General features: G+C 45.3%; 1 protein-coding gene across 3 annotated transcripts in view; it reads right to left on the bottom strand.

Annotated features, from left to right (window-relative positions):
• Nucleotides 1-26,474, bottom strand: part of Utx (Utx histone demethylase) — a 111,466-nt gene that overhangs the window by 69,129 nt on the left and 15,863 nt on the right. The window contains exon 1 of one of the 3 annotated variants that reach the window (XM_076425847.1): nucleotides 16,358-17,231. The exons of the other annotated variants lie outside the window; for them this stretch is intronic. The gene's annotated coding sequence lies outside the window, so the exon portion shown is untranslated. Of the gene's footprint in view, nucleotides 1-16,357; nucleotides 17,232-26,474 lie in introns of those variants that run through there. 3 annotated transcript variants of the gene reach the window in all.

The following is a 26,474-nucleotide window of genomic DNA, read 5'->3' as shown; positions in this document are numbered from 1 at the left end:
TCGCCGACAATTATTTTTTTCCTCGCAGACCGCCTATAAATAAAACAGAGCGTACTCTAACCCTTTCACAAATTGACCCTTTTATTGTCGTTAGCGACTGCAAACGCGCCGCGACGCCACGCTCGAACGTAATGGTCTTTAATTACAAAATTATTCGACTGTCACGAGAAAATATTTGCTCGGAAAATCGCCCTTCGCAAAAATAAAACGGAACGGATTTGAATAAATTGCAAATTAAATTCAACAGGATCCGACGTTGCTTCACAGTCACGCGACTCGTTAAACACTTAATATGGCAATTGCATAAAAGTGAATACAGGACAATGTGAAAGGTCGAACAATCCAATTTTGCAAACTATTCTCGCTTGCACGTCGTCCACTATGAGACCTTTAAAATCCTTGAGATTCCGTGTCGCGTTTTAACCGAAGCATTACATAGCATGCACCGTAAACGCATAAAGTTTGCGGTCTTATGGTAATGTAACGGAACCCTCGGCCTTTGGAAACCTGCTGAGAAATTCGAAGGACGATTTCTCGATTCGTCCGAATCGATAATCCTCGACCAGGCCAGACCTGGCTTCCACGACCGCTTATGGAACTCTCGCGTTAATTATTAACGCGCAATCCGGGCAATTTCCCGTCACGACAAAAATGCATCACGGCATCCGTGAAACCATGAACAAGAGAGAGAGGGAGAGAGGGAGAGGGAGAGGGAGAGAGGGAGAGAGGGAGAGAGAGAGAGAGAGAGAGAGAGAGAGAGAGAGAGAGAGAGAGAGAGAGAGAGAGAGAGAGAGAGAGAAAAGACGCGATAGGGGGTTGCGCCATTTAAAACACTGTAGCACGCCCATTTCAACGATCCATGAATTTACATTCACGTGCAGGACCCACCACGAAGGAAGACAAGAACGTGCGCGCACAGGTGGCAATCTCCTGCTCTCCTGATTGCCAATTAACGTTTAACGACCTTAACAGCTATATACCGTGCGGCCCGCGGCCCGCGGCCCGTGGTCGCGCCTGTATATTCTGACGATTAAGGACGAGTTTCGTTTGGATATGGCCGTTCGACGCGACGCGACGCTTTCACCGGTATTTTTTCGCGGGTTTTTCGCGAGATCCGCGCAGATTGCTTTCGCTATCGGGCAGGTCAAAGTCTCGCATCGTGCCTCTATTTTATCTAACTTGCACAGAATAAAAAATACAATTTATTTACATATTGATGCTATTTTATTTAACACTAAACCCTACCGAGCACTAAACGAGATTAAAATGTTTCAGTTTATGGAAACGACAAGGGTTTATTTATTTCGATTTTGTTCAATTTCTATCACAATATGTGCTTGGACAAAGAAACTGATCGAATCCATTTCCATGTACATAAGCAAGTTCATAATTTCAATAATTGTAAAACTACGTTTTCAATTGTCAAGATAAATTAAAAAATATATTCTTGCGAGTTCGAGAGAAAAATCGATTTCTTCGAAAATGAAGCACAGGTGAAGCGAAGGTGTACGTGTCGCGTTTATCGCCGAGAAATCGGAGGTCCAGAGAAAGAAGTGTTAAGGCGACGTGTCAGGCCGCGGGTGCACGCGGAAGCCAGGGTGTGCAATATAATTAATCGCGGGAAGATAGGAGAGGAATTGATCGCGCGTGCAACCAGATGCGTGGATCTTTATCCGGTTGGGCTAAGCAGAGCTCGGATCGGATCGTTTTAATGGATTCGTGCGCTGCGGAAAGAAAGGCGAAGGCGAAGGCGGCTGTAAGCAACGATAAGCCTTGGACCCGAGAGTGCCACTCGTTCCATGGCTCGCCGCGATAACAAGCATTTTTGTTCGACAAGCCAGCACGATATATTCGTCTTACGGCGAACGCGAGTCTCAGCGTGTCTCACAATCAGCGTATCTCAGCTTGTGTTCGAGCATCGAGCATCGAGCATCGAGCATCGAGCCTGTGAGCCTGTGAGCCGTGGATACAACACCCGTCTTGGAACTTCCGCTCGCCAAGGAAATGATACTGTTAATCCGATGTCTCGACTAGGCTGGCGTAACACTAGTGTTCCTAGCTTCTGAACGGGTTTCGATCCTCCACGAAAGTAATTTATTCATTACTTTGTACACGATTGAAATCGGATTTAAAAATAGTCCTTTTCTGTGGTAGGTTGCTATTAAATATTATATGCTCATTTAATGATCATATCCCATCGAATACTAATGGAAATGGGTATTTATAATACAGAAATAACGCACAAGAATTCAAACTGTCTGTTCTTTATTTAACCGAAGAAGAACTAGTCAGAAGATGTCTGTATCGTTAGCGAGCCGAAACTGAAGTGAAGCTACAGAGAAAGTTTTAGGGGAAAGAAAAACTCCTGTTGGGTCCACTCGGGAAAAACAGATGTGGGAAGTCCCTTAATTTATTACTCAGGGCCTCTTTGTATTTGAAGGTTGCACAGGCCTTCCACTTCTGACCGAAGTCAATGACAAAGTCCCGAGGACCGTTAAAATATTCCGGGACACTCTTAGTATCCTTCAACGCTCGACTTAGTTTTGCAGATATTCCAACAAATACATTCAGTCATAGCAATAAAAATTGCATCAAGAATTATGATGGTCAATCTTGACGCGTTTCATGCCCTCTTAAAAAATCATTCAACGACTCGATGGAATTCAACTAAAGAGGCTTTCAGAGGTTCTCTCTACATATTGGGGGCAGTGCAAGCTCCGCAAAAATCCGCGAATGCCACGCGCGTTTGCGAAACGAGGAAGAGGCGGTTGGTAGGAAAAGGGAGAAACAAAGCGGAGAAGAAGGGGGGAAGGGGGGAATGGGGGAAGGAGGGAGGGAAGAAGGCGAAGAAGACGAAGAAGGAGCGGCAAACGCAGCAGCAGCAAGCACACGGCCGCACGCGCTTCTCCATTCTCCACGGACTGCACTCGTCGCACAGCGCAAGGTGACGTAAGCGCTGATTACGCGCCGAGGCTGCAACTCGCGCCGCGTGCGTATAACGTTCGCAGAATGCGCCCCCTTCACCCCCTACGTCCCCCCGTAAAGATCCCTGCCACGACCATCGCTTCCCCCACCATACGGTTTCCGTCTCACTGCGTATTGGTACATGCACAGGTGCGTGTTGATCGCGCGCGCGTGTATGAAGGACGAGGCCTTCAAACACGAGCTGTACGCTCGTTCACAAAAGCGCGAGCAACGCGTTGCCGATCGTCATCAGCTGACAACGGAAACCGACGTGACAGTCGGACGGGAAACGGGCTCGGAGAGAAACCTAATCGTCTATGCTTCGGGGGGTAGTCTCCAGAACGCGTAGGGTTGCGGTAGATACGCGGGTTTCGTTGACACCTTGCTGCCAGGGAAGAATTTATGCGAGTTTCAGAAACGTTGCATTGTGAAATTTCCATGTAATTTTGTACAGCGATCTAACTCTTCGAGGACGCGCGACGGTTCGTAGCAATGTCAAATTAACATTCAAAGGTAAAATTAAGATATTTATTCGATAATATACCAACAACCGTAGTCCCGTTGAAAGCACCGGTTCTCGTTAGATCACCGAAGTTAAACAACGTGGAACGTGACCGGCACTAGGATGGGTGACCGTCTGGTCAAAAACCGGAAAGTGACCCACCCGGGGTGTTTTTCACGTGTTGTTGGCAAAAGGTGGTTCGGAACCCACCATAAACAGTAGGTCCCGCTGAAAAGGCGATGGTGAGAGTGGAAAAAGGAGAGGATTGGTAAATGAATTTGAAACCCTGAGGGGACCAAATATCATGTCCATACCATACCATATTCGATAATATAGTTTCCATTCTGTTCTATGTATTAGTTTTTCCCCATTTTTTAGGTAAACTGTGTTTTTAAAAGCACAACGAAAGTCGAATTTTGCTACTGGCGACAACAACTGTTGAAAATGAGAAACGCAACGATCCATGGGAACGCAAGTCCCATCGAAGAACGATGCAAATCACAAGTGAAAGTACGTCGGGTCGGGGTTGAAGACGGATCAAAAAAGACGAGGAAAGAAGAAAATTTTGGCGCACACCTGTAATTTCTACCTCGGCCCATTGATAAACGCTGGAAATACACGGGCGCTAAAACGAAATTATAGAGGAAGTGGTGACCCACGGGACTCTCGGTTGCTTATTATGTATTCCGAGCCAAACGCAAAAAGGGGGAGGACGCGTCCAATACACGTGCAAACGCACCTCATCGAAAACATTAAATTTAAGACGCGGGGAGAGGGGAGAGGGGCGAGGAAAGAGGGGCAGGAGGGGCGAGAGGGGGAAATGTCGAATCACTGTGATCAAGATGATGTCCCGAGCGAGAAACCGGGCTAATTTGTATTTAACACGTTGCCGAATTCTTTTGAACGGCGTGTGAAAAGTATACGGTGCTATTCAGCATTGTGTGTGAAAGTCGCAATCTATGTATTTACATACATATATTCCTTGCCGAACGATCCCAACCCCCTTTTTTCGTACATTGTGACGAAGCTGCCGGGAAGCTGCGAATATTTATTATATTGTACAATAGAATCTCGAGAAAAGTTAACCTAATGTATGTATGTACATATAAATAGTACAGATGTAGGTATGTATTCACCGTGCAACATGTTGCTTAAAATATTCGCTATTTTTTAGTAAATAGATAAATATATCCTTCGTGTTCAAAGTGTTCATTGTACTACATATTCCGTTATGTCCTTCAATTGTCTGATAAATGTCTTATAATAGATCAAAAGATTTCAAGTCGTATATTTTATAGTCACAAGTACAAGAAGAAAATGCAAAACAAAGGAGAACTGTATTAAATTGGAAAAAATTGTACCAATTGATTGAGAATTAAGATATTGGCTCACAGCGTAACGATATGGTAAGATTTCCATACAATAATGTATGTACCATGTATGTTTTAGTACACACAAGGTACATCACCATAATTGACCGCACCATATACATATGTACACATAAAATTATAATGCTGTGAAATGAAGAACACCGAATAAGAAACAGCAGACTGAGATTTGGATGGTGCGTTCCGGTGCCGAGAACGGGAGAAAGAAACAGGAAGCAATAATAAATCCGTGAACAAAGGGAGCTAAGCATCAGGAAATTCAGGAAGGGACGCGAAAGGCTTTCGCTTCCCCCTCCCTGGCCACGAATTACTCTAGTTTTCTCCAGGTGGTTGATCCTTTTATTCTCGCGCCGCCTCCCAGCATTTCCCACGATCACGGACAACTTTACGATTGAACGCCCCGTGCCGTGCCGCGCCGCGCCGCGCCGTCAGCAAACACAGGTTTCCTGCACGGCTCTCCTCGGCCTCGACTTCCTGCAATAGCGTGCGCATCTTTTTTTGCTTCACGCACACGTACACGCTCGGGACAGATTTCGACCGGGCCGACAAAACAACGCACAGCTGCCACCTTGACCAGGCTCAATGATACCACAGAGTGGTCAGTGATTCGGACAGAACCGGAAGTCAAGTGGGGGGAAACCGTCCCCTTGTGAATTTCATTTCCCAATTAGTCGTTAAAATAACAGCTATCGCTCTCGCTGCACGTCTTTTTACAGTGTGGAAATCGGAAGAGGTGCAAAAACAACGATTTCTTGCGATCATGTGAACCGAGCACGTGCGACAAGAACAAGGTACATACGTACGTACATACGTATATGTATGTATACGTAGTTGATTCTTCTACTTTTGTTTCATCGACGAGGTTCTCACGGAACTATTTTACATACATATTTTCTTTATCGAATACGCTCGGTGGTACATATGTATAACTGTTTCTGATAGTTATTATAATTTCCAAGTTACGGATAAACAAAATGAGCACAGCTCTTGGGATTGAAGCTCTGAAAACGTTTAGAGAGTCTAGTAGGCGTGTTTCCCGCGCCCGAAAATCACCGAGCTTGCCGCTTATTGATTACCGGAACGCGAAATGTATGCTGCAGGGTGCAATTACTTCGGTAATTACTATTGGTCCATAGCGCGCAGCGTGCCGCACGCTAAACGCCTCGCGATAAACGCTGATCGGTGCAATGCTGTCCGGAAGCTGTCGCTGTGCGCGCGTACGTCCAGTTAGGACTAACAAGACGCCGCGCCACCGTCTGATAAACGAGTACGCGAGTACGCGTCCTCTGACTTGACAAACTCGTAGCAGCTCGACGGCAGCGGCGTGTTATTAAGTTATCATTAAGCTGACGGGTCCGCACCACCTACTTAATTGACCAGCGTCTCCTTCATCGTGAACATGTACTTGTCCCGTCGCGAACGAGCCGCACGAAAACGTAACCTCGGGCACGCGCAACCATACTCGCGCTCGTGCGACGTGTTCTACACCCGACCTGCGCTAGACCTGTCCGTGGAGATTAGCTTTAGCCCCGCTGCTAGGAAGCCATTAATTAACGTTTACTCGTCCTTGGATTGAAGGGCGCTCGCTAATGCCGAGGCTGCGATAACCAGGGCAAAAAAGTAGGCTCCACGGATTTGCCTTCGAAGAGTGTGCTCAGCTATTTATTTCAACAGTATCATTTAACTCTTTGCAGTCGGAGCTATTTTTTAAAACTTGAACATTAAACATTTCGTCCGACCTAGAATAATTCCACTGTATGTATGTATACGAATCTTTTCATTTTATGGATACGAAATTGATATAATACCACGCGCAATACTTATCATAAATGTGTAGTCATTGATTAGATAGCAATATATTTAATAATGTAATCAATATTGTGAATAATGTTACAGCAATTTTTCATTGGTGACTCCGAGTCACCCCTCGACTGCTAAGGATTAACCACCAAGGGTCTCTCGTGTTGGTGTACAAGATTTTTCTATGGCGTTCATCAAATAGTTATAGTTCATAGAATAGTATGTACAAAGCTAGAAAAATCAATAAAATTGAAGAAGAAGCTGAAACGCGATTGTGAATCGAGAACGCCGACCGGAAAAAGAACACACGTGCGATGATACGTATGATCTCTCCTGTGGCCGATGAGCCGCATGCAAAATTATGCTTCTCGCAACGTGTGAGTAACCGTGCGTTGTAATCGCGATGATTCATTCGACGTGCATGTAACAAAGAGGCATTGAAAATAGAACAATCGGAGAAAAAAGGAAGCATAGGGAATCACGCTACGGTATATGTACTATACATGTACATATGCCGATGCCGATGCCGATGCCGATGCCGATGCCGATTGCACATGGTAACGTTGCACAATGACGGTCTTACGGTCAAGGTTCGAGGTTCGAGCCTTCAAACTCGACTTACGCAACGGATCCGGTCTCCAGCCATCCACGCGGTAATTTACATTTCCGAAATTACGTCGAATTACAGAGCGTGTTTATAGGAAGCACTGGGGGCGTGTTCGAGTCTAATGCGTCGGGTATTTTAAGCTAAACAGTGATAAAGCGGATAATGGAGCGAGGTGGAAGACGCGATTCTACGGTCTGACAATGAGTTAGGTTATTTAGAGGACGGTGAGCTGAAAAAATATTCGTGTTAATTGAAATACCGGACTCTCCGCGATATGCGTACTTTTTTTTTACCAAACTTTAAAACCAATCACAACTTGTTCAGTAAATTAAATTTTAGCAGGATGCATGCAGCAGTTAAATAAAAAATGATTTGATCCCCTAATCATCTTGTTCCATTGAAAACAACCTAACAATATATTCTTGGATGTTTCTAGTCTTTCACTATTCTAGATTTGACCTAGCCACAATTTCTTCGGAAACACATAAATAAAAATCCGCAGTCTGTTCATCAGGTTCCTCACGACCGAGGTTGTTCAAGTTATAGAGAAATCCAAATTGAGCAGACACCGGTTCGAGAAGGTGGGCTTTTGGACAGAATGTCACTAAATTCTTGGACCCGAAGTGGCGGAGCTGGATCAGGGGTGTAAGAGGGGGTGGTGTAGGCACGCGGTGATGTACGAGGAATCGGACCGAGCGAGAAGGTCCTTAGCCTTAGAACACGGTCAAGCCTGCCTCGGCTGGTCTGCGCGAGTCGTTGGGTCGTCGTAGATATCTATGTATAGAAAGAGACCCGAGGTGTGCGAGGAGAAGTCGTCTGGAGAAAGATGGTCGGAAGAAACAGAGAGAAAGCCGGAGGGGTGACGAAGAAAAAGGCGAGGCAGGAAAGGAAGAAGAGAGAGAAAGAGGAAGAGAGGAACAAGAGATGGAAAGAGAGAGATGAGAGGGTCCGAAGGGGCCCGTGTAACAGGGAACGGCGCGGCGCGGCGTGTCGGTGGCTGCTGCGGCGGCAACCGCCTAAGCGAAGTTAGGTTTCAGTGCAGAACACAAAGGGAACGGACACGGGAAGAGGTACGAGGGGGTGTAGGAGGGCCGGGGCAGAGAGGGGGGCACGGTTAGGGGCGCCATTCGAGGGAGGGCTGTTGAACTTTCAGGGTCACTCCCGCGGGCCCTCGCTATACACGGAGAGACGATCAAGAGAGTGTAGAACAGAGAGAGAGAGAGAGAGAGAGAGAGAGAGAGAGAGAGAGAGAGAGAGGGGAGAGAGAAAGGATCCGAGAGAGCGTAGAATAGAGAAACGGAGAGTCGGAGGGACGGAGGGCGAGCGCGCGCGCGCGAGAGAGAGAGAGAGAGAGAGAGAGAGAGAGAGCCTGGCTGGAAAGAGGTGAGCAGAGGTAGCGGTAGAACAGAGGTGAAACGGGAAAAGGGGGAAAGGGGAGCCGCCCCAAACACGAAAACTCACTCCTAAACCGTCCACAACGACGCGCCCTCTGGGCCAACCTAGAATCGACAGACGACCTGCCTGTCCCCGGCCAATTCGTCCTCGGAACACGTTCGAATTCTGGTGACGGAACACTCGAATTCTGGGAGAATTCTGGAAGGACGAACTTGGAATTCCGCGATGACTCGGCGCACTTTTATCTACGACGCGACGGCCTGGATGTGTACCGTTAGCCCGCGGTCATGATTATGGGGTTACCCAATATTCGAGGGGGATCGACAATGGTCCTTCGATTGTGTTCTTCTAATTGCGTAAACAGTTGTGTAGGATTTATGTAGAATGGCTCGTGTTGCACGAAAAGCAGAATTTTGAATATCCGTTCCGAGATACATAGTTAGGATCGACGGTTCAAGTGAAAACACCGAGGCCACGGATCATTGATGGATCATAGACCGTCTCCATCGTGAATTACTTTTGAGAAATGAAAATTTCTTTCGAATGCTACTTGTAGGGGGCTCACAATCAAATGTGGATACATACATATATTGGATACTGTTTGACGGCCATTTTTCCATTGCAAAATGTACATACATACATATGTATAGTATACTACATATTTGATTAGACTGCAGACATTTTTATGTATCGAATTGATCCCACCTGTATGAAATATGATATATTGTACCTATGCGAATATACGAAGATAGGTGGCGATATTGACGGAGTGCGTGTATTTTTGCAAGATCTATCTGATGTTAAAATTTGGGCGTGGACGTGGTGTCGCGCTGCTGCGTTGAGCGATGTCCCGGGTAACCGACCGACACCGTCATAAGACGCATAGAACCTCCAAAGCGACGCAACGGCAGCAGATCAGCGATGTAGTGCACGAAAGCATACGGAACCAGTTTTCGGTGCCGAGAAAGGACCGTTCCTCTCTCGTGGACTCGCGAGAGCCCCTGACGCGAAACGCACACGTGCGCTCGCGCGCCAGGCTATACTACTATACGATACGGCATACGGTCTCGAAACTGGCGTTCGCAACAATCCGGGGAAGGTAGTGAACTCTCAGGGCCGTCCCGCGGCTTTGCCAGCCACCGACGCGCAAAGCGACGCCATCTCGGATGGTGCATCGTTTTTTTTGTTTTCGGGGAGAGTCGGTTGTGTTTTGAACGACGATAAACGCGCAGAAGGTCCTGCGGAGGACCGTGCATCTTTAAAGCCTCTTCGGTCTTCATAATACAATAATTCGACTGCAGAATTCTGCAGATACATGTGCATTCATGTGAATTTAATCGGTTGAGACTGTTCCCAGAGAAAAAAGTAAGATTCGAGATCATCTGCTACAAAAATATCTATACATATACTACATACATATGTACATATCTGCGTAACACAGAGTCTGTATGAACTGCATACACGCGCGCGTGCAGTCTGTTACGAGCAATAAATTTCAGAACACCGTAATGGACCTATTTGTTGAATCAAGGATCGCGGAAACAGTTTCTCACGCGAATAGAATAGGTTTCGTTGGTATCGTCGCGTCGGTTCTCTCTTCCATTCGTTCGCAGATGGTACGGGCCGTGGCCGTGCCTAGACGTTAGGTAGAGTCTCGAGGGTCCACGCAAAGAAAAAGAAAAGAAACACTTGAATAAAAAAGAAGGAAGGTGCACGAACGAGAGACGCATCCGAGCCGACAAGGTGTGCTGCACCGCCTCTTGATCGAGCAGGATGGCAGGCCGGGAAACTAACTGTAGTTGGTGACTAACTTCAGACAGGATTCCACGAACATGCCGGAAATCGTTAACTCGCGGAGCCATACGCGTACTTATGAACGTTTGATTAGGATGGGGCTTACGAATAACATCGCGCGACTGACTCTTGGCTCCCAAATACGATACACGGTGTGCGACGCAGAGTTTCTATACTATTTCAACGGCCATTCCGCGCGCGAATTCAATTCCATAAAAATGTTTCTACAAAATAAGGATGGCAGCAACGTTATCATTTTGCAAATGCACTGGAGGCAGAAGAACCGGCGCACGTTAATCGCGAATTAAATATCAATCAAGTATACACGTAGCGAGGCACCTGTTTACAGAGTCGCGGCGAACGCGTTAATTAGGCTCGGCAGCAACATTTTTACACCTACCGGTCTCCCAGAAAGGAGCATAGCTCGCGGACACAACCCGGTCGCCAGAATTGATTTCCATTTCAGTTCGCTCGGCGTTCTCGTCGTTTAGATTCCGCGGTGCTTCCATACGTCAGAAGAAACCGAGACGAAAACGGCCGGAAGACAGAGTGGTCGGAGTGTACACAGAAGAGGAACCTAGGTTCAACGACCCGGTCTCTACTAGTATGTACCTGTATCATCAGGCTCTCCTCTCCGGTGAAAAGAAAGAGAGAGAGGCGAGGCGAGGCGACGCGAGCTCGTGCCTAACTGTGCGTACACGTACACACGTCCACTTGCTCTTCGGCCTCTCTTCGTGGCCGTGGCCGCGTCCACGTACATATCCCGATACGTGCGAGGAAACTAGTTTCGCGTGCAAATTACTCCTCTGGGATGTTTCGAGGCGTTTCTATCGCGAAACGAGTCCCGGCCTGTCCCCGGCGCGGTGCGGTGTCTCGCCCCATCAGCCGCAACTTTATTCCGTGCACGCGCGCTTTTTATCGGGCATCTCGGAACATATTCTCAAACATAGTTGCTTATCTCGAAAACGATTTTACGGCAATGCATGAACACGCCGAGGAAATGCGCCCGGTGTCCTGGAAGCTGATCCTTCCGGCTGATGGACGACGCCGATCCCAAGCCCTGGGAATTCCACTTCCCTCCAGAGCAAGTTCTGGAATTGGTCAACCCAAGGGTAGAAAAATCGCGCACTATTTTTTTTTCTTTCTTTTTGTTACCATCTCGCTTTTTTCTGCGCTCCGCAATACATATACATATGTACAATTCACAATTTCTTTCTTCTCGGCTGCCGTCAATTTCGTTGGTTATTATTAGATTGCGGATCTTGAACAAGGTTTTATGAAATGAGGAATATTTTTACAGTAAAAAATGGGAGAATGTAAAAAGATACCGGTGCGTCCACAATTTTGAAGGTACATATCCCGTATGTATGTACATATGCGGTCCTTGACGCAAGTAACACTGGCGCGTGATTCTCCGACGGATTCGCGGCAGTTGCGTAGCCGATCGCGTTAATTAAATTCCCCCGCGGCCATTTTTTCTCGAATCTTGCTACGAATACACAAGTGATTCATTGATCGCGCGCGTCGGATCTTTCAACGAACTCCGGTCCGCGAAGCGAGGGGGCACCGATCTTCAACTCGTTCAACAACACTGTGGCATTGCCCGAATGCCATGGTCAGTGACCATCAGTGAGATCAAGAATTTAAATTCTACGCTGCTGTCTCGCCTACTCTTCTCTTTTGCGACTCATTGTCCAGAATTTCTCTCGGCTTCGTCGACGGGGCGAGAGAACCACGAGAAAAAAAGAGGAGGTGATCGAATCTCTTCGCGCGATTGTTTGACCGTTGAAAGGCGAATAATGATGCGGGAATGCGAGAGGCGAGTGTGTGCCGGAGCCTGTAGTGAAATGCCTTTCATTTCTGTCGCTAAAAACGTTAACGATCATCCATAAGACTGTGCGCGCAAATTTATATTCCTATGACAGACTATATGTACATTGTACATTGTACATACATATATGTACCGTCCGTTCCAGTACAGTATCGAGTCAGATTCGTGATATGTACAATGATGCACGATACTATTGTAATTTCTTTCAAATCAGAATAAAATTCTGTTTTCTTGTTGTTTTCTGTTTCTTCTAAGAAATTCGAATCAATGGCAATGTGTGTTACTTCTATTCGATAAAAAAAAAATTAAACCGACTTGGAAAAAATGGAATTTATTTCATACTTTTTAATTCCTTTTTTTGCAAGTCGGTTTAATTTTTTTTTATATAATTTTTAGAACACCGTAGGATGGGTTTTCGGTCGTATTGGTTATTCGCAATAAAAACCGCAAAGAATGAAAAAATGCAAAATTTCTTTTCAATCGGGACACATAGCCTACAAAATGCAGAAGGTTTCGTCCTGATTGGTCTATCCATCTCGGAGTAATCGGTGAACATATGTGCATACATAGAAAAAAAAAAAACGAAAAACGCGAGAGAAAGAAAGGCACATACCGATCGCAAATCGAGTAACCTCCTCCTTTTTCGAAGTCGGTTAAAAATCATTGCTTCCCGACTAGTTTTGTGATATTCCTATAAACAAAAACAATTCTAGATCTCTGTGTCAGATACATACATATGTACACAAGGATTTTGATATGTAGCTGTCGAATAAACATTGTGAAATGCTTTTCGCATATCCTCGCGAGGAAAACTGTTTCCTAATAAAAACATTCGGGAAGATTTCCATAAAACGTACAACCGGATACTCGCGCCTGTTAAACACACTAAACGTTCAAACACTTGGCGTAACCGTTTATAAGTGAATATTCAAGTATCCATTTATGACAAACAGAACTGCTAATGGCTCGCGTGTATATGTCCAAACGAGCGATTAGATATTCCAGATTTGTGCATATTTCGAATAGCATTACTCGTTACGTTATTTCCATTGGCGTATCGCGTTATGTATCTCTCATAACGTTCTTCTTGATCCGTTATACATATCTGTCTTATTTGGAGATCATGAAAGCGGTTTCGTTCTCTATGAAACGCTGAATCATTTTTACGATTATGAGCGGAACGCGAAAGGAAACGAATGCATTATGTACCATGTTAAATGATTATCTACAATAATTGTAAGAATAGAGAGAGAGAGAGAGAGAGAGAGAGAGAGAGAGAGAGAGAGGGTGCATCGCTCAAGTGTAATTTTGCAACAGGATCAATGGACTCTGTCCAGGCAAAAATATCGTCCAAGTCTAATAAAACAGCTTCGTTTGATATGTATCGTCGTTGTCTCTGGAATCTGAGGAATACCGTACGCTGAATAATGTATCGTGTCTAGTGTCTAGTGTCTAGGAACACGCTACATACATACATATATGGTCAAACGTTTACCGTTTACTGTAAACGTCACTCTCGATCAACCGCTTATGATAAACGGGAAACGCTATTTGCACGTGCGAACGGATAAGCGAACGGATAAGCAAACGGTCGGTCTAGTTTCGACGTGGAGCGTCGTGGAGTCGCGTTCTCCGTTAATGGCGGCGACCTTGACGTGACCTTGATTTCCGTTGAAAGTAAAGTACGAGACGGGATAACGAAAAATTACGGTTTGGCGGATATCCACGGAAAGCGGCGTGCGGCGTGCGTGCGCGTCATGGGAGGCTAGCGAACGTGGAAACAATAACGTAGCATTAATCGACTGCAAAGTCTCCGAGTAGGTCAATGCAACAAGTCGCGTAAATGCCAAGCTGGATGATGATAATGCGCGAAAGGTTCAAGAATAGCGGCGTGATGCTAACCGTCGCGCGTCGCGTCGGCCAATGGAAAAAAGAAGAACTGGGTCATTGGATGCGGTTACCGTGCACACATCGCGATCGGTGTAACGTGTAACGGTCTTTTTACTTTGGATAGAGTTTAACCTTTCGCGACCTCGAAGTACTTTGACACTGAATCGAAAATATTTTTACCTTACACACTTTTTGAAGAAAAAAAAAAACTGGGGAAACCCGGAAACCCGGAAAACTAGAAATAGAAAAATTGTGAATCTTGTTGGAAAATTGATTTTTCACTCGTGCCACAACATGATTTCAGGGGGTGCAACTTTTCCTTAGAAAATAGTGAATTATGTAGTTGTTTCCCGTATATGTACATACATATGTACATATCTGGAAAACGAAATACAAAATTGTATAGTTTGTTAGCGATAGCGGTGGCTCGAAGAGCAAAAAATTTGAATTAGAATTACAGATAAAATGGAAAGACGTGAAATTTTTTTCTTTAATTGTGCACGCAATACATACAAGCACGCGTCAAGTTTAATCAAGATGTACATGTACTGTTACACAATCGCGTTTATGATCAGTTTGATTAAATGCAAGAATATGTGCATACAAACATTTCCTCGTGACTATCGAACCATATGAACGTGTAATTACAGGCCGCATTGCGTTAACAATATAATTATTCAAATTTCTGACCATAACCGTTCACGATGGCATCTTAGGCGCATAAGAAGTAAGTATGTATGTATGTATGTATGTATGTATGTACATGGGAAAATTGAAAAATGCTTCTTCACAGTTTCCGAACCAACCTCGCTCGCGCGCGCGCGCGTTCATGGGTAGGAAATTCAACGATCATGGGAAAAAGCTATGGAGGTCAAGGTGACCTAAGGGGGAAATATCTCGGTGGCATTCGACGATAACGATTTACCGCATGCATAAATTCATATAGGACGTGGAGATACGATAGATACGAAGATGGATAAATATTTCCGTACAAGTTTAGCGTTTACAGAAGAATGCAGCGATTCAAAAAATACTAAAGAACGAAATAAAAAATACAGCAAGTTTAATTCGTTGGATATTCGTCCACAAGGAAATGCAATTACATACAGCAGAACGTGGTATGCAATTGTGTATAAAAGCATACTTTCTCTTTTTCAATGACTATTCGCTTGAATGCGATTACAGATTGTTTGAAAATCCCTCAACCGCACCTATGCAACCTTTGCATCGCATTCCACTATCCACAGAAAAACCGTCTCGTTTTCTAAATACATAAATAAAATTGTATTTAAAAAAGCTGTTCATCTCATTATATTTTTTATATCCGCGTACGCGCGATAAATGCATGAAACATGCGGTCCAATAAATCGTTCCCTGAAAGCGCAAATAGGGCATCCATTTCACTGCTTCACAACAGCACGTACTCCAAATTCCTAAAACACCCGCAGTGTAGCCAACTATCCCCACCATCCGACCGAACGTGACAGATGAAACGCACTCGAAAAAAAAGAAGAGAAGAAATAGAAGAAACGAAAAGAGCAAAGAGAAGCAAAGATTACGCAAAAAAAAAAAGAAAAACTGTTTTATATTCGAGGCGCACGGCGCGGCGCTTGCTCGTTTAAGGGTCAAAGGGCGAACCGAGGGCGTATACACGAAAGCGTCCCTGAGGCATCGATCGTGCCTCTCGACGAAAATTTCACGCCCGGCCTCCTAATTCGTGCGGCGAGGATAATACGCGTCCTTCTATCAACTGTATCGCGATGCACCGTTAAACAACGCGGATCGATCACGGAGGGAAACGTCGCGTCGGTTGGCAACGATTTCATGCTAACGATCCCGTTCCACAGTTTTTCCGGTTCGATCATGACCCTGCGAGTCTTCCGTTTCGTTCGACGGAGCCTGGATCTTTGTCTTGCGCGACCTGTTATCGAGAGAGAGAGAGAGAGAGAGAGAGAGAGAGAGAGAGAGAGAGAGAGAGACAGAGAGAGAGAGAGAGAGAGAGAGAGAGAGAGAGAGAGAGAGAGAGAGAGAGAGAGAGAGAGAGAAAAAGATCGTCGACGTAACATCTCGAGCGGCAGCAGCAGCAGCACGCCTACCGTTCGAAATACGAGATGCAAGCGTGCCAACCGCGGGAGACGACGCGACGTCGCGTCACGCGCAACGTAAATAGTCGGTGGTTCACTCACCATTTAAATCGCCCAAGGTCCGGTCGGTGGAATTTAAATTTCAATCAGCGCCAGGAAGACGCCGTACACGCAACTGAAATAGACAGACCGGCTCGCTGGAGCCGAGTCGAGTCGAGTCGTGCGGTATCGCGTCGAGCCGAGCAGTAGGGGCGAGGCGAAGTAGCGGGCAGAGGAGGACGCTGGAGAATGAGAATATCACACACGCGCGCGCGCGCATACACACACACACACACACACAGAGACACACGCGCGCGCACACACTGGTCGGCGCGCAGTGCACGAGTTCACCGACTTCCTCGTTGAGGAATCGCGCACAGAATCCTAGGCATTGTTCGCGGTCACAAGCGCAACATATTTACTTCTGGCATGGGTCGACGAAGCGAGGCGAACACCGGAGAAGATAGAGAGCAAGGCCGACGGACGGACGCGTCGCGAGTCGGGGCAGTAACGTGTGTGTCTCGACGCACCAAAACGTAGAGATCTTCGAATTCACACACTGTTCGAGACACGAACGGAAACGCGATCGTGAGCGTGAGCTCCGTCGCGCGTTCCGCCGGAGCACTGTGAACACAACGGTGTTGAACAGTCCGCGATACGATACGGTTTTCACCTCACTATTTCCACGGCATGGGACGACAAAAAGAACACTCGACGACTTAACCTCTACGGTGTCACTGTTCCGGATGTATCTCACTTACAACGCGCTCGCACCGAGTCGGTGCCTTCCTTCGCGTGGTTCAAAACAGTGTCTCGTGTTTAATACTTCGATATTGGTGACACTCGTACTTTACTACTAATGGCAGTGATTGTGAAGAGAGGAGAGGGTGCTGCGCACGGTTAGCGCTGACGAGCACCTCCCCCGCTAAAGGCTCTCACGCGACTGACGCGGCTCGCGCTCGCGCCGCGCGAGGGTAGACGGGGATTAGGCGAGGCGAGAACCGCGCGCGGTGGTGGGGACATGCGCCCCGGGATCCGTGGTGGGGAGAGCCGAGCGACGGTAAAATGCTACGGCTATGGCTACGGCATAGGCACGCTCGGGGACGGGGACGGGGACGAGAGCACACGGTGGCGATAGGGAAATCGCGCATGCGTAGTGGCCCTGTTTTAGAACAGTACCGTGACACTCGTCGACAAGCCACCGCCCGATGCACCCACCCCGTGTGCCGTCTGCCTTGTGCCCTGTGCCCTGTGCCCTGTGCTGTGTGCTGTGTGCCGTGTGTCACGGTATGAACTACAGCTGTCCACGGTGTTTCGATAGCGTGTGCTTATCTGACCGCGTCGGACTCGAATGCTGCGGTTCTCTTTAACGCGCGATTTGATAAATTTGTGTCGCCATACTATGTATACATACATATTACATATGTATGTGGTGTCGTCGCTCGCACCGACGCGCGACGCCCGAGAATTTCCAACGCGACAATATGCCCGACCGGTTGCGGTCCAGGGTGTGGCGGACAATTAGCGAGGCGAACGCCGAACGAAATTTTCAATCCGAAACGTCTGCCGATCGTAGAAACTATTCGTTCGACGAAACAAAACGCAATTTTGGCTCATGCATCCTTGCTCTTCGGACATCTACCTACCACCGATTGTTTCGCGGTTTTAAAATTCAAAATCGGTATGTGTAATCGATAGCTGAAGATTTTTTTCATCAACATTTTCATGAACAACTTCAACAGTAGTAATACATAACAACCGTAGTAAATAACGTAATCTAATCTAATCACATTCGATTTCGCGAACACACACACAATCATTCAAAAGAAGATTTTCCGGTAAATAATTTTGGTATATTAATGGAAATAGAGAGAGAGAGAGAGAGAGAGAGAGAGAGAGAGAGAGAGAGAGAGAGAGAGAGAGGCGACTCGCGTTTGAATTATCGGCGTTCGTATCGCAGCCACCAATAATCGTGTGAAAAAAATTGGCGGGAGGGAAAGAGGGGTGGCAAGTTCGCGCTGTACCAGATTTGAAAACGGTTTTAAAAAGTTTGAAACCGCCATCGAAATTACCCTTTGCGCAAGGTTAAAAAACATGAAATAAAAAGGGAATAGGCAGACCGCCTCGGGGTAAAACGCCGTTCGCAGAAAACGATCGCTGGTTTTTAACAGTGTGTGGATCATCTTCCCACTCGATCCGTATCTCCGCGTTCCACCAGAGCATTACCGGTGCCCGGGGAATTTTAGTTGAATATAATATTACAGAGTCGCGGCTATTAATTCCTGTTGTTTCAGAGAATCGCATACATACAATGGAGAAAATAAAAAATCATACACCGGTGTTCATTCCTTTGAATTGTTAATAAATGTATCGTGTGCAACCTGTTTACCGGATGTGTAGCGATCGGGATTCCGTACGCGTATGCGCGCGATTGTGTGGATTGTTTAAAAATAGATTAGTGGAGATTCATGGATGCCTTGTAAATTAGATTAGACCAAAGGTGACGTCTAATTAAAGGTACGAAAATTATTTGTAATTCAAATTGTGGATTGGACACACAAACGTGTTTGAAGGATAGACATTTTATCTTGTATGCAAATTGTATGGAGATAGCACTGCTCGATATATTGTCGCTTTTTCAAAAGATTTTCTGCTGTGTTAAAAAATACAAGAAATAAATTCATTATAATATTATACTAATGGAAAGTAAAACAATTACTATGTATTACTTTCGCGCAACGACGACGGTATACATACGCATATATGTATGTATGTACATATGTATGTATGTATGTATGTATGTATGTATGTATGTAGAATGAATATGTATATTGTATGTAGACTTAGACACTGCGATGAATTCAATGTTATTGTTGAGAAATTTCGCCTTTTTCGTTTCTGTCTTATTCAATAAAATCCCGAATTGTCGAGGCATTTAATCTCGCAAACAGTACATATTACCCGATAATTCCAGAGAAGAACGAAACTGGAGTTTACACGTTTTTGCGGAGGCTAGTCAACAGTGAGAGCTAGACCGGACCGTGATCGAATAGTTTACTACATATGTACATATAGTATTTCCGCGGGCTCGTGCAGGGAACGAGGCAAATATTTTACGGTCGCAATTAAAAATCGCCGTCTAAATCGGTGGGTTTAATTACGGTCGCGTATACGCGCCGCTGCCGCATACCGAATTCATTTTATTGTCGTATGCCGTGAGAGGCGTGATTACTACGGCAAGCCTTATTATGTACGCCGTTGCTTATTTAGGTCTTGGTCTTTGTGTGACGTTCTCTTTCGCACAGTAGGGCGAAGTGATACGAACATGCGAGAAACAGATTAGCAAAGGCGAGCCGAGCATCGTTATAATTCGGCTTTAATTCGTTAACTGCGCTCGGGAATGTCTCATTTTGCAGGCGAGATCTCGGTCGCCGCGCCGAGTTGCTGCTTTTAGCTTGTCGTCGGGCAACGCGCTCGGAAAAAAGTCTTTTCAAAAATGCAACTTGCACATGTACCGTGCAAATGTTTTAGCGGATTCGCAGCATCCAACTTGCACCGTTTTCGCAAACGTGGAAGCTGAACAGAAATTTATTTACTTCGGCGCGGCGGAGATTTTAATGGGCTCCCGACGCGGCGAACCAACCGGAGATACAGCTGGAACGCTGTTTCGAATAATAAATGGTCTATTTCGTGGGCAACCCGTAAAAATGAAATATCTTATCCGACTAAAGAGACTTTAATATACATATTATCTACTGACGATTATAATTTTTCAAAGTCTCCTCCATTACCAAGGACTTTTTAATGGATCCTTTAACGGCAATAGCAACTTCAATTGTAAACCAACAAATGTAACAACTTGATTTAGTGTTATTGTGTAAAGAAAAATTTTTTCAAGAATTTTTCTATCAACACGTTTCCGGTGGATAAAGTGTCAAGATGGTATTTGACATATTTTATTTGAAGCGTGTCTAAAATGGGGTTAAGCTCCATTTTCGAAAGGCTTCCCTGAATAATGAACAAACTGGTGCTTCGACTAAAAGTAAATTTACTCTGCGAAATTTGTGGAGAATTTAAAAAATTAAAACTCTGAAGCAGAATTCCGAATAAAATATGATCCAACCTAAAATCTCTTCTAAACATTTGCGGGTACATCTATTAACGAAATTGAACGGGAATTTTTGTTCGAGGTTCCGTATTCGAGTACTCGATAGATACACGCTGATCGTCCAGGTATACCGAATCGTCTACCTGGCCAGCAGGACGAGCAGCGAAGAAGCGAGCGTGTCAGCGAAATTGCAAGTCAGTTTCTGCGGGCGCTCTGTTCCCATAAGGCATAAGGCACAAGGCACCTAGGTAAATAGGACTCCGACAGGCGGTTTTACTAAGAATTCGACGGTATTATTATAAGCATAATTGTCTGATTATACGTTTCCGATCTGGCACGGCTCTGCGCACGGCTTCGCTAACGTTTCGCGAGTGCCACGTGTTCCTCCAAATCTTGTCGTTCCTGCGAATGTACAGGTTGATTCTAATTTGGCGTTCGAAACTCGCCGGCACACCCAAAATCAGACAGAAACATACTACTATTATATAAATACAATATTTGATATACATAGAGTACATACCTACCATGAAATCGAAAAAACTGTTCAACTATTGCAATTATTATTTCATTGTTTTTGATTGTATAAAATCGTTGAAATACATTGGATAAATATGTACGTAATACCGTGCAGTGTACAGTGTACAGGATACACGAATTTATACTGTACTGTACAAGATAGACTCAAGAAACGAGTCGTTTCTTGCAAAAGATGACTATAAATAGGTTTCAAACAGAGCGAGGGAAACAAAAGGAAAGAAACTGTCCTTCGTCGGAAAAGGAAGAGAGATTCTCGAAAGGAATACACTGCGACGACGATGAATGCAGTGTTTCTGTGACCACTCGTTCCCTGAATCCACAGAAGGATGGATTAGGTGTTTAGAACGTTGAGATTAGACTCGCGAACGTGTGCCAAGATAATGACGGGAAGAAAGACATGCTTGTCGCGAAAATTATCTTCTTGTTTCGCTTGCATTTAATTTAGGAATCGTTTCTTGTGTCACAAATATTCCATGCTAACATTGCTTTAAACGCCATTGCGATTTCATGTATGTATTCAATACTTCGATGGGAAAAATTGATCTGTGACCGTAGTTACAATACTTAATCATTGTATCCCATGAAAGGCACAATTATGAAATAAATAGTCAAACAATTTGTACGATAGTATTTGAGCAACGTTTATTAATAATAAATAAAATGTAAAAACAGTTTTCCCGCAAGTTGTTGTCGGGTATTTAATTTCTGCACGGTTTCAATAATGCGGTTGCATTGTTTGAAGCGTATCGGATCATTGACGTGCGACGCGAGACCGGCACGCAACGCGTTAATGTCTGCACGGAGAACGCGATAAAAGAAATAGATCATCGGGTGCATGTATGACACGGAGCGCCGCGGCGCGGGGCGGCGCGGGGCGGCGTGGCGGCGGCGTGGCGTGCGCAAACACGCGAACGTTTACGCGCCGCTCTTCGAGAGGATGTTGTTTCCTGCGTTCGAAAAAGCCTATTTAAAAGTCTCCATTACCATTTCAGATGAGGAGGCGGAAACGGACGCGATTCGTTACATATAGGCAAAACGAGAAGGAAGTCCACGGCTCGAATGCGTAAATATAAATGTGGAAAGAAACGGCGCGGCGCTCCGGATGGATACAAATTTGGAGTGCACAGCTGTCCGAAACTATTCGAATGCTCTGGAAACCTCCGAAAAAATATATCTACGTAGTTAGTCTCCGGTTTATTTAAAGATAACTCCGGCGGCCACTAAAATCATCTGCACCAAATTTATCTCCATTACTTCGAAAAGTTAGAGAACACCGAAATTCTGATCTATTTTTGATCGAATGAAAGCATTCGCGAAGAAAAAAGAATTGTATGGAATTATTTATAATTTTGTAGTAATTTAAGTGATTTGAATTGTGCTGAAGGAGCTAAATAAATTCGTCTGGTATACATTTTAGATACGTGAAAATAAAGACTCTACAAATACGGTCGCGCAAACTGAAAACTGTACGCAAAGGTAAAAGGGTGGAACGTTTCTCGCGTGTTTTCGGTGACGTTGCGCGCAGGACAGAACGGAGAAAACTCTTCCGAACCACCAAAAATCATGTCTCTATGCAAACACGCCTCGAAGCTCACGTTTTCCCTCAGCACTCGTTACCAAAATACACACGCGACGCCACTTTCCTCTCTCCTTTTTCTCGTTTCACGTACAACTCGTCCTGGACAAAGAAACCTGCCCAGTGATTCTCAAAACCTTTTTCCTCGGTTTCGCTGAACCACCGCACCGGGTAAGCGAACCCTTCTGCCGCGTTTAATTACGATCGAACCGTGGAAAGCGTTCCTGCCGAAATTACTTTCGAAATTGATCTCTGTAGGTGCGCAAAATTCTACGTGAAAAACTCAACCATTTCGCACCACCGCACCGTTTCGAACACTAATCTTGATATATAATAATTAGACTGAAATTATAGATAGATAATTTGATTTTTGTCTTAAATGCATAAAACGGTCTGCCGATGACCGTAAAAATATATACAAAAAAATGGTAACACCAGGAAAATATTATTGAGATTAATTTTTGTGATTTTAATTGAACCTCCTGCACGTGCTTAATTATACGAAACTATCGTAGATGTTCTTGATCGGATAACTCGTAAAAAGTTCCAGTTCTATTAAAAGAATCGGGAACGGGATTGAATAAGAAAATGGTATCTCGCTGCATCGCGGAATAAACGTCGAAGCCGAGGAAGCTTATTTTTAGTTTGCTAATGCAGTTTTCGCGATTCTTTGGCAGACAGGCGACCGGAGCGCGGCGCGGTGCGGAGCGGCGCTATAAAAATAGCGGGGATATGCGATAATCCGCTATCTAAGAGTGGTCGAACGCGTGTAACGAGCCGCTACCTCCGCGACCAATGGAAACAGATAACGCGGCGAAGGTTAGTTGCATAAAAGCAAGCACCAGTTCGGTTACTTCACTATGAAGTAACGCCGCGGCCATGACGCGGTTCCATAGATATCAGCTTTATACGGCCGCGGCCGGCTAATTAATCGGGGAAAAAGTCCGAGTGAAACCTCGCACGCGATACGTAACCCTTCAGCCTTCAGTAATAGGACGGGTTCGTTGGAACCGCGTCAACGTGCAACACGCTCTATCCCTGAAGACTATGGCAACGCTGACTTCCGGCGTTTCGGAACATTTCCTTTCCGGTCTGCTTGAAACGGAAAACCGGCCACTTTCGACTTTTACGTTGGCCAAAGGAAACAAACCACTTTGCTTTCCACTGAATGGGCTTCGCGAGAATATCTATTCTAGAGAATATCGAGTGAGATAAACCCTTTGATGTACGAATTAGATGAAATTCGATGCAAAGATACAAGATACCATTTTAGATACTACATACATATCTAACGATGAATGTTGAACAATAGCCACGCAGCTGCTAAAATTAGCTGTTAATATTAAAAAAACATTCTACTCGAGTGTGTACAACGGCAAGACGTCTTCCGCGCTGATGTAATATTTCGCGAAGAACTGGCATGGCGTTCGGTTGAATAACAGAAGAATGCCTGAAAGTTTCCGAGAATGGAATGGACATTTTTTTAATGTCTCGGGTAGTTGACAGTCTTAACATCCGGTCGCGGGAGCCGCGAAACAGGAAGTTTCACATTTTCATCGCGAACCGGGACAGCAGTAGTAGTCTTTCGTGTTGTCCGCCGCGCAGCGGCGAAAATGCACCGACACGAAAAAGAAGGAAATTCCAGCGGAGAGGTTCGTTACCAAAATACACACAGGGACGCCGCGCCAGGCGATCCCGTTCTCCCGGTTCCTTCTTTCTTTTCGAGACGAGCCGAGGGGAGCGCGACTTGAAAGTTGAAACCCCGATTTAATTATTTCCAACGGAGGACAAACGCGGGAGCAGGCATGGCGCGAGCCTGGAATCGTCTCGCGTCGCCGCTGCTTTGGAACCGGAATCGCGAATTTATCTGCCGGTTGTCGGGCTTTCTGATGGAGAAAAAGGTCGCTCGCCTCTCGTATCTCGCGGAATTGCCAGACGATAGGAGACGGTCGTCGCAGGGCCGCGCCGGGCAGAATAACCGACCCCTAATCTGCCCTAATTCCCCCGTCCGCGAGAACACTGTTACTTTCAGCGGAATCGATAAGTCGGCTGGAACGAATCGGTTTTCGCTCGAGTCTATGCTAGCGAGAAAATGGCCCAAGTTACTGCGTACGGCTCACGGCGTACGGTATACCACTCGCAATTATTACAAGGCCTTTGAACTTTCGAACGATCGACCGTCGCAGTTAGAAAAGCTAACATCGTCCCGGCAAACTAACATAAAGCGCAAGTATAAGTACATATGTATAGGCACACGCTTGCGAAGGCTTAATTGAAAAGTCGCAAGGAAAACACGAAACAACAACGTGTGTACCGGTTTATCCCTCGATAACGCAAGAATGGCTGCATGTATCTAATCTGTTCGAGTTATATTTCACTGTTCGAGGTCGTTGCGGACTGTCTACTAACTTGAGAAGTTTACTCTGTGCAAACGTTAACACGCAGCTGGAATTGTAATGAGAAGTTCTCGATTTTCATCACATTTCCGGCAGATTTCAATCCTGTATACTGTATACATAGCTGCTACCAGATTGAACGGGAATCGAAATCTGATTTCTAATTTCCAGTCGCCCTATTATTATTATTATTATTATTATTATTATTATTATTATTATTATTATTATTATTATTATTATTATTATTGTCAGTGATACTGATTAATTCATGATCCCGTGAACGGTGGTACGTAACAAATAGTACCCTATACTATCTGTTCTCGGTACATACAAGTACATATTGTCGCGATTATCGACGCGAGGCAGACGGCAGACGGAGCATCGTTGCAGGCACGAATGTAAACTGTACTTTTAAATAAATCCGGCAACATGGCCGATTGCGTGTTAAGAATTTCTTCGAATCGATGCGCCTTTTTGCAGTTCCTCTGGCAGGCAGTTTTTACGGATGGCCCCAGAAGAAAATGGCCAGTTACTTAGCCTAAGTGGCGAGCACGATCGCGTTAGGCCGGTCTTATCAGACGCCTAGCCACGTGTCTGCAACACGCAACTCGTTTCACCACGTGTTTGCGAGACGCCTGCATTTCCTTCGTAACAGTGCCCGTGCAAACTCACTTTCACGGCATCTTTCATACTTGAATTGGGAAACGTGTGGTCGCCGAGAGCCACTTACGGCTGGCTTACTTAACTCTTTTCACGCGTTCGCGTTCGCGTTAACGCGGAAAGCGGGGCGCGCTTTGATAGGAAATTGCTATAACCTATTTGCAATTTCAGAATTTTCTGCGTGCAGACCTACCTACCTGCCAAGCAAGAGCCTTTTAACTTTTAACATCGGCGCGGCGCAGCGGCGGCGTCTCGTTAAGTATTCTACAAATAAAAATTCCAAGTCAAGACCTTCGCTCCTCGCGCGACCGTAATCAATTACCGCGATCAAGAAATCCCGTAATATGTATCGTGGTTATCAGTTACTGTCTCATTGTCAGATAAAACGCTGATACTCTCAGCTGCATGAACGACGTTTCACACTAGAAATATCGAATTGCAATTCAAATTTCAATAGAGTCGCTTCAGCTGTAGATTTTACGCTTGATACACAATTTTATACAAAATACAACGAATTATATAAGTAAAAAAGAGATGATTCACACACACACACACACACACACACGCGCGCGCGCGCGCGCACACACCTTTTCTTCGGTTCTGCTAATGCAACGTACAAAAAGTTGAATAGCACTCTCCACTCTCTACTCTGTACTCTGCACCAGAGGCGATTTACATTAGGGGGGAAAGCAATCGAGTGAACGGTACGAGAAAATTGTTTTTACGTTTGCCAATCTCGTCAATTAATGTCGTCCTGTCATTATTCGTGTAATTCATTAAAAAATTCTCGTTAATCGTGCAACGTCCGTCGCGCGACAGTCTAACATTTCTCGCGTTCGATTGCAGAAGAATTTTTGCACATCTGGCGGATTCGAACCCGCAGAAAATGTTCCGAGTCGATCC

Source organism: Lasioglossum baleicum, chromosome 6, assembly GCF_051020765.1.
Source record: "Lasioglossum baleicum chromosome 6, iyLasBale1, whole genome shotgun sequence".
Lineage (NCBI taxonomy): Eukaryota > Metazoa > Arthropoda > Insecta > Hymenoptera > Halictidae > Lasioglossum > Lasioglossum baleicum.
This window is presented reverse-complemented; position numbering and strand designations above follow the sequence as displayed.